This window comes from Dasypus novemcinctus, chromosome X (genome assembly GCF_030445035.2).
Source record: "Dasypus novemcinctus isolate mDasNov1 chromosome X, mDasNov1.1.hap2, whole genome shotgun sequence".
Classification (NCBI taxonomy): domain Eukaryota; kingdom Metazoa; phylum Chordata; class Mammalia; order Cingulata; family Dasypodidae; genus Dasypus; species Dasypus novemcinctus.
Genome location: NC_080704.1, coordinates 149,955,995 through 149,965,140, shown reverse-complemented (window position 1 = coordinate 149,965,140; position 9,146 = coordinate 149,955,995). Strand labels below are relative to the sequence as shown.

Here is a 9,146-nt window from a genome sequence, read left to right as displayed (position 1 = left end):
AGGGCAGATCTATTGGTAACAAACACTACTAGCCTTTGTTTATCTTGGATTTTCTTAATCTTAACCTCATTTTTGAACAACAGACTTACTAGAAATAAAATTCTTGGTTTGTAATTGTTTTCTTTCTGCATTTTTAAGTACTTCATCTCACTGTCTTGATCTATGTGTTCTGATAAGAATTCAACATTCTATCTTTTTTAAAATTTTTTTTATTCATTTTTAAAAAATATTACATTCAAAAAATATGAGGTCCCATTCAACCCCACCACCCCCACACCACCACTCCCCCCACAGCAACACTCACTCCCATCATCATGACACATCCATTGCATTTGGTAAGTACATCTCTGGGCATCGCTGCACCTCATGGTCAGTGGTCAACATCATAGCCCATATTCTCCCACTTTCCATCCAGTGGGCCCTGGGAGGATTTACAATGTCCAGTAATTGTCCCTGAAGCACCACCTCGGACAACTCCAAGTCCCGAAAATGCCTCCACATCTCATCTCTTCCTCCCATTCCCTGCACCCAGCAGTTACCATGGCCACTTTTCCCACACCAATGACACATTTTCTCTGTGGACCTTGGATTGGTTGTGTCCATTGCACATCTATGTCAAGAGGAGGCTTAGATTCCACATGGATACTGGATGCAATCCTCCTGCTTTCAGTTGTAGGCACTCTAGGTTCCATGGTGTGGTGGTTGACGTTCTTCAACTCCATGTTAGCTGAGTGGGGTAAGTCCAATAAATCAGAGTGTAGGAGTTGAAGTCTTCAACATTCTATCTTATTGGGACTCCCTTGTACATAACACATTGACTTGCCCTTGTAGTTTTCAGAACTCTCTCCTTGTGCTTTGCATTTGATAATTTGACTACTATATGTCTGGGCTTGTGTCCTTTCATATTTATTCCTTTTGGGATTTGCTAGATGTGCATATTGATTTCTTTTGCTAAGTTTGGGAAGTTTTCTGCCATTATTTCTTGGAATATTCTTTCTTCTCCTTTTGGGACTCCAATATATAGCACATAATGATATGCTAGATAATGGCCTACAAATCTCTCAGGCTTTTAAAATTCTTTATTCTTTGTTCCTCAGCTTGACTGATTTCAATTGTCTTGTCTTTTGGTTCACCGATTTTTTCTTCTCCCAGTTCCAATCTGCTTTTGAAACCCTCTAAGAAATCTTTCATTTCAATTATTGTGGTTTTCAACTCGAGTAATTTGGTTCCTTTTAAAAATGTCTATCTCTTTATCTCTCATTGCTCATTCATTGCTTTCCTTATATCCTTTAATTCTCTGTGTTTTCCTTCATCTCCTTGGTCATACTGAGGATCATTTTAAAAAGTCTTTGTCCAGTACATCCATATTCTGGTCTTCTTTGTTGATGTTTCCTGGATTTTTTTTCCTGTTCTTTTGAATGGTCCATCATTTCCTGTTTCTTTGTTTGTCTTATATTCTTTTGTTATACAGTGTACATTTTAATATTTTAAAGTGATAAACTTGGGATTTAGTTACTGTGCTGTTTCTTGAGATTGTATCTGGCTTGTCTTATGACAGAGATTACCTTGAGTACCAGTAGCTAACAAAAGAAAAAAAAACCAAAGCAAAAATCACCTTTTACAGTCTTTGCAAATTAGCTCTGCATTTGCTGGTGTTCTCCTTCACCATTCAGCCCTTTCATCAAGAAGATCAGCATGAGGTGAATGTAAAGTGAAGTATCTTCCCTGTCTTTCTCCCCCCCCCCCTCAAAATGGCTTTTGAATTTATTTGCTTGATCAGTAATGGCCCTGGCAAAATTAGTTAACCAATGTTGAGGCATTTACAATGAAAGACTAATTTTAAAAATCCACGACACCTTGATAGAAATTAAGAGTTCATACGAACATAAAAGAAAACTTTGACATTGTCAGCAAATATAAAATGAATGCAGTATGACAAATGGGACAGCAAGAAAGCTTTATACATTTATATTTGACACCTGACCATATTTTTAGTCACCATACTATCTCTTCTCCAGATTAAAAAAATAGTTTGCTGATTTCTATAACAAAGCTTTTTTTTCATACAAAAATCAAATATTGGCCACAAGAATACAATAGGTAGAAGATAAAAATCACATCAAACAGGTACTGAAAATAAATACTACCTGGGAGAAGGTGAGTGTCTCTTGGGGTCTTTTTTGTCACCTTGGGGGTATGGGGTTCCTTTCACAGCCATGAGCCATCTCAAGGCTGCCATTTGTCCTGATAGTGTTGGGGGCACAGCTGCCTCAAAGACTGGCCTCATGGAAGCCTCAGATCATCTAGACCAGTATTTGAAGTCAGAAAACGGAGTAGGGAAATCATAGCTATCATTAGAAGGAAAAGTAACATTTTTTTTCTATTGCTCAATCTTGTCAATTGGGCAGTCCATCAGCAGTTTAGCAGAAATGAATGGATAAGAGCATATATATGACTTATTTAGGCTGAGAGACAGTTACATTCTAACCCAAGCATGCAATACAAGTCATTCTCCTTTTACTGAAGTATCAGTCAGGCTTCTGGTTTGAGAAGCAGGTCTTTTGTACGGACGGATTAGGTCAAGACCGCTACCTCTGACCAATTCAGTGAAAGAAACCTGCTCATGACTAGCAGCCAGGAACAGGTGGATGAGGCACACTGCACCAGACTCCTGGCAAGTTCCCCAGTGGCAGTCTCTGTCAGTAGGGAGGCAGTTGGAGATTTGGGCATGTTTACTGTAATTTGAGTGCTATAAAATGGAAGTGACAAGGTGGGCAAAGGTGACTCCTAGCAAGAGCCTTTCTGGCCAGGTAGAAAATGGAAGAGGCTCCAATTACGTAATTTGCACCAGAAAGGTATAAAGGTACAAGCAAGAGTGACAAGGTAAGCAGAAATCACTATGGAGAGACAATAGATCAACCCACAAGGCAGGTATACAGTATTCAACATTTTTTTAGTTACTTGTTTATTATTTTATGTATTATTTTATCATCTTAATTGTAAAAGTAATAAAGCCATATTAAAAAATTGGAATTTAGAAACATGCAAACAAAATCGCCCACAATCCCACAGTCTAATATACCAACTTTTATTATTTGGCAAGAATTACCTTCTATTTTTTTTGTATAATTAAACATAATTTTGTAGAATGCCTTATTTTTTAAAAATAGGATTATCATATACCTGTTACAAATTTCAAAATCAAACAAAGGATTAAAAAAAAGCTGATCTCCTTCCTACCAATGTCCTTTAGTCCTTCAGGCTATACGTCTCTCTACCTCTCCCAAACCATTGATATCAATTTTATTTTCTTTGAGCCTACATATTAACAAGGAAATATGCCATATATATATATATAAATACCACTCTTCTTTGCCAACACTCTTTATTTAAAAAAAAATGGTATTTTACTGTTATGCACTGTTTTGTACCTTCCTTTTTGTCATTCAACAATATTACTTGGAGATAATTTCCTATGAAGTGCCTTTAAAATTTAACATCATGCAGTGCTTTTACATTGCTGCATATTCTATATAATCATCATCCTTAATGACTGCAAAAGCTTTTTAGTGAATGATTCATCCATTCCTTTAGTAAATATTTATCAAGCACCTCCCATGTCTGCAGGGTGCTGGTGATCCCCAAATTAAAAGAAGATGGACCATACCCTTAAGGGAGTCACAATAGAGTAAAGAAAGGCAGGTAAAAACTTAATTACAGATATTCTGAAAGCACCAAAATAGAAGAATGTAGGAGGTATTGAGGGAACAAAGGAGTTCCTTAAAGACACTAAAGAAAGTCAGAGAGAGCAGAGAGTCCCCTGATGACATGTGCTGAGGAAGGAAATGTGAAGGAACATTGTGGTTTAAGTGGCTCCAAAGAGTAAGGTAAAGATCCCAGTTCCTGGATCTTCAGTTGTGTCCAAGTCTTCAATATAAATAATGCTATGATATACAACTTGATATAGAACTTTTCCATATTTGGGATTATTTCTTTGACTAAATTCCCAGAAGTGGGATTGCTGCATCAAAATGTAGGAGAGTATTTGCCAAATGCAATAAATGTTTCATGATGATGGAGGAGATTGTTGTTAAGGGGGGATGAGTGGGCTAAGGGGGGTGAGGGGAATATGCGGACCTCATATTTTTTGAATGTAATATTAAAAAATACAAAAAATAAAAAAATTAAAAAAAAAAAATGTAGGAGAGTCCTGACCTGCTACATACAGCCAAATTGCTTTCCAAGTGGATTGTGCCATTTCATAAAGACACCAGTAATGTTTGTGCAAACCTGTACCCATATCTTTACATCTTCATCATTAATTAGCTTTATTGTTTATTTCTTTGATTACTAGTAAGGTCAATTTTCCCCTATATATTTGTTACTATTTCAATTTTCCTTTTATGTGGTTTTTATTTTTCTGTTTACACTCAATCTTTGAGAGTCTGAATTTTACTTTAGCTTTATAAGTTCTACTTATAATACAGATATTCAAACTTTTTCTATCATGTTTGTTGCCAGTTTTTTTCTGGCTTAGGTTCTCCCCCTGTTTTGCTTTGATTTTACTTTATTACCTTACTTTATTTTACTTTTTTACCTGTGATCAAAATAAGCAAAAAAGTTTTTCCTGAAGGAGTGGCAGCAGAGAATTAGCAATATCATCAACATGGTAATTGTCTTCTGCAAATCATTCTTAGATTATGTTTCTTTTCCAGCATATTTTACACTGGACATTGGAGATGGAAATGAACAGGTCAGTAAATGCTATTAAGCTGCCTTTTCAAAAATGTCTGATACACAAAAGTTTTAGGATATTAACTAGTTATATCTTATGATCATTTCTTTCTATTACTTTTAGGTTGAGAATTACTTCTATCTATAGGTTTAACACATATTCTATTTTCTTATGGTTTGCTTTTTTAAAAAAATTAACTCATTAATCATCCTAGAATTTACTTTTTTATTTGTTGAAGTATTTCTGAATTTACTTTTGATATATGAAATAGGATGCCTTCAACTAGTTTACCCCCCTCTCAGTATTACTAAGGGATTAACTGAACTTTTTCCCCTCCATTTTTATTTATGTGCAGGGATCAACTCATCTGACAGTTGGATCTACTTTCTACTCCTTTTCCGAAATGTGTCAGAACAGCTTATGACAGACCTTTGGTCTTACTTATCCAGTATTCCTATAACAACTGTTCTATTAATATACAGAAAGAATTACAAAGTAGCACAAATGGGCTTACGGGAAGCTTGTGAATGCCTTCTTGTTAACAGGAAAATATGCTGTTGAAAGACCTTACCTTTGAATTCTATCAGCTTGGTGTTCATATGGTATGTATTTTGGGTGAGTGGGCAAGGTTTTTAAGGGAAAGGGTGATCTTATCCAATGAGATGGAGTCACTGTTAACCAATGCCATAGCTTCTATGGTATTGAGTGGGTAGGGTCTCCTGGACCTTTCACCTTTGTGTGTTCTCTGGCTCATACCTGTGACCTCAGTCTGTCTTCAGCCTTGCTGAAGGCTAAAGCTATCTCAAAGTGTGTGTGTGTGTTGTAGGAAAAAGTAGCCTCTTTTCCTCCAAAGCTGGAGACAGCAGCTTGTCAAATGGCTAGCCAATTTTTGAGGCAAGTGAGAAGTGGCTAATTAGGGAAACCCTATGTTTGTGGTTCTCAAAATTCAGTGTACTTTAAGTATCACCTGCCAAGGTTATAATCATGTAGATTTCTTTGCCCCAGTGCCGGAAAGTTTCCCCTACCTCATTTCTTTAAAAAATCCCCATGGGCATTTATATACAATTCTGAATGTTTTTTCCTTCTTCCATGAAACACTGGTACCTATTCAGACAACGCCTATGGAAAGTGCTCTAGGAGGACGGATTTGCAAATAATGGGCACACTTCAGGTAGGGGTTTAAAGCAATTTTAAGTTATGCATTCTATCCTTCTCCAAAAGTCGAAGTTTGCGCTTAATGATCCATGATCTATAAACCCTATTCAGATGCCCTAGAAGGTCGTCCTGGAACTCCTTCTGAATTTCTTCCCAGAGTTAGGAACTGGTCAGATTTCTTCAGCACTAACCCGTCTCAGAAGGCCTGTGCTGGCCCTGGTTTATGTTGCTGCAAACAGGCCCTATACAGTGAGAATCGGGTCCCGGGTGAGGGCTCCTTTGAACCATCTCTCTTCCCTTGTCGCACCTGTAGGATGAAACTTGTTTTCCCCATGTGGGAAGGCGTGGTGGGAGTTACACCGGAATTCGATAGATGTTCCTTTGTCAGCACCGCAGCTCCATAACCCCCTCACTCATTTACCCCCTTCCCCACTCCTTGGCAAAGTGCAGAAAAACCTTCCTCTCTGCTCAATAGCCCTGATCTTCTTCTGCAACAAAACCCATTGTGGAAGAGGGGACTTGAGTATGGGTACATCAGGGACGGGAACTCGTTCGGGAAGCGGGGGGCGGGGGGCTCGAAGGGTTCCCACTCACCTCCCACCCCAAAGTGACTCTCTTCTCCAGGTCCCTTTAAAGATGTCTGTTGCAGGAGGTGGCGGAGAGGGACCCGTTGATTAAAAATCCCAGCCATTTCCTGTTCCCAACTGCATGCTCCCCAGTCGCCCTTTTGCCTCCCTTCTGCCTGCGGTCCACCCCACCTAACCCCGTGCACCGCGAAGAGGACCACGAAGCTCGCTCAGGACTGGCTTGAGAAGGAGAGGAGAAAAAGGTAGCAGGCAGAGCAGAGGAGTGGTGAGGTAGGAGATGGCGGCAACTTAAGGCACTTAACTTTTGTCTGCGCCACCCCTCCCCCCCATCAAGCGAGAATGAGATCCTGATTCTGCTGTGATTAAAAAAAAGCAAAGAAAGACAAAGTTGGTTTAAAAAGAAGCCACTTAAAGGTTAAAATAGTTATTTTAAGTTAAACAAAATTGATATTCAAATAAGCCGACATATGGAAAACTCACCTGACCCCTCCAAGCCCCAAAACGCTTGCAGTGCTTTCTGGCTCATATAACTGAGCCTGACCGGTAGACGTCCTTAGTGTGGGGCAGAGCAGAGTCTCTGGAAATAAAAGACATTTTACATAATATACACTGCAGTAGAGTTGTGCACATGAATTCTCCACATTCCAGTAAGTTGCACAGGTCTGTTTAAGTCCAGAGGATTCCATGACTATCCCACATGGCTGCTCAGATTGATGTTTCCTTCCGGTCTTTCAATGGTAATGGCTTGACTTGCTCCTTGACTGCCTTTGGCTGCTCTTTAGCTGCTTTTGTCTCTAAGACACTGTCCCTTGGTTACAGAGCCACACACCCATGCTTCTCTGACTTGCCCTCTTCCAGCACCTGCTGCTGGGTCTTGGCTTGCTGCATCTGGAGCAGCTGGAGCTGCACACGCAGTTCGATGATGGCCTCTCCTTCTTCGCGAATTGTTTGATTCAAATGATTGTTCTTTATAGTTCTCCATTCTGCCCCTGTAAATCTTCCAGAATGACCTTCAGCTCCTCCTCATCTTCACTCTCACTTTCACTTTCAGAGGAATATTCCTCAGTTTCACTTCGACCATGTTGCTCAAGACTCTGGGTCCAAGCGATCTTGGCTCTGAACTCACAAGCGCTCTATCTCCTTCTTCTAGGACCGGATCTGCTGATGTATGAAATGTTCCATGGCCAGGAGCTGCTCCTTCTCAGTCAGGATCTCTTTCTCCTAGGAAAGGAGAATGCTTATAACTTCTTCATTTTCAATCGTTTCTTCTTTGGGAACATTCTCTTTTGAAAGACTGGCTATCCCTTGTGCAATTTTGGTTTCACACTCTTGTCTTTTAGCTACTTTGTTTTCATTTGAGGGCTGTCAAAATTCCTTGTACTTCCCATAATCTATCTTCTTTAGATAAATCCTAAACTACATACTCCCAGAAAATTACTGGCAGACAATGCTTTCATACATCATGGTCCTTTCTGCTGTGTCAGCTAGAGAAATTCCAAAAATGGGTTTGAGGTATGGAACATCATCCTGGGGCACCTCTGGCTTCTGAAATGGCTTTTTCATTTTTTCTTTTCATACCACTGTTTAGGAACTCCAGCTGCTGTCAAGTCTTTTAACTTCTCTTCATGTTTTTCTTCTTCATGTTTTACTTCGTTGGGTTTCTCTTTTATTTTAAATTCCTGTTTGTTCTTTTTACAAAAGCTGAGTTTCTTGAAGACATAGACTCCCTTGGACCTCTTCATTTTGGAAGGACTTTTTGCTTCATCTCCAGAGCTACACTTCTAAAAGGTAGCATGGCCTTCTTTCCTTTTTTCCTTTTTTCTTTCCATGGTCTTTCTCATCATCAGACAATATGTTGGGAGGTTTGTGGAGGCTCTCATGGGGAAGTGAGGGCTGGCTGGTCCTGTATAACCCAGGGCTGATCTCTTCAGAGCTGGGGGTATGGATCAGACCACTGCCAGACTCCACCCTGCAGGACTACTGGTGGGAGGCAGGAAGCACTCCATCATTCTGCCTCCCTGACAAGGAAGCGAAGGTCTCCTCTGTTACTTACCCATTACACCTATGCCCTCTGCCATGGGCCACTGCCTGCCCCAGCCACCACCGCAGCCTCTTTGCACTCACATGGCCAATTAGCTGTGTCCTGTGCTGTGCTCAAAGGCCTCAAGAGCCCCATTCCTGCCTGCTCAGCCTCCACTTGTTTAGAAAGACTGGGACTCTCCCTGTCTTTTTGAGCCCCTGTCTTGTCCTTGACTTGTGCTTCTTAGTGGTCTTAGGAATTCCGTAAGAGTTTACAGGGATTCTATTCCTAATGAAAAAGTGTTGGAAACTGAGGCACAGTGGTCTCACAAGGACTGACCTGCTGTCTCCATGGCTATGCTTGCACCCTAAGGAATGGGGTAATTAAGAGTTCCTGGCAAACAGGATGAAGCTGTTAAAGGCTGAAAAAAAAGATGAGCACATACATTTTGTAGTGAATAGAACACTTAGACTTTGTACCTTGAGATAAGATTTTTTTGAATTCCTTAGATTATGAGTAATGCTGATAGTTAACTGCATGTTGCCGTTTGTTGTCATGTAGACTGGGGTATATAGAGAGCCCATTGTAAACAATAAAGTTGTCTGATGAGTCTCTACTCACAGACCCCCTGATCCCAGCTCTCTCGGTT

At 40.0% G+C, this 9,146-nt stretch overlaps 1 pseudogene; it reads right to left on the bottom strand.

Annotated features, from left to right (window-relative positions):
- Positions 1-7,182: 7,182 nt before the first annotated feature.
- LOC101441640 (ralA-binding protein 1 pseudogene) lies at positions 7,183-8,486 on the bottom strand (annotated as a pseudogene).
- Positions 8,487-9,146: the final 660 nt, after the last annotated feature.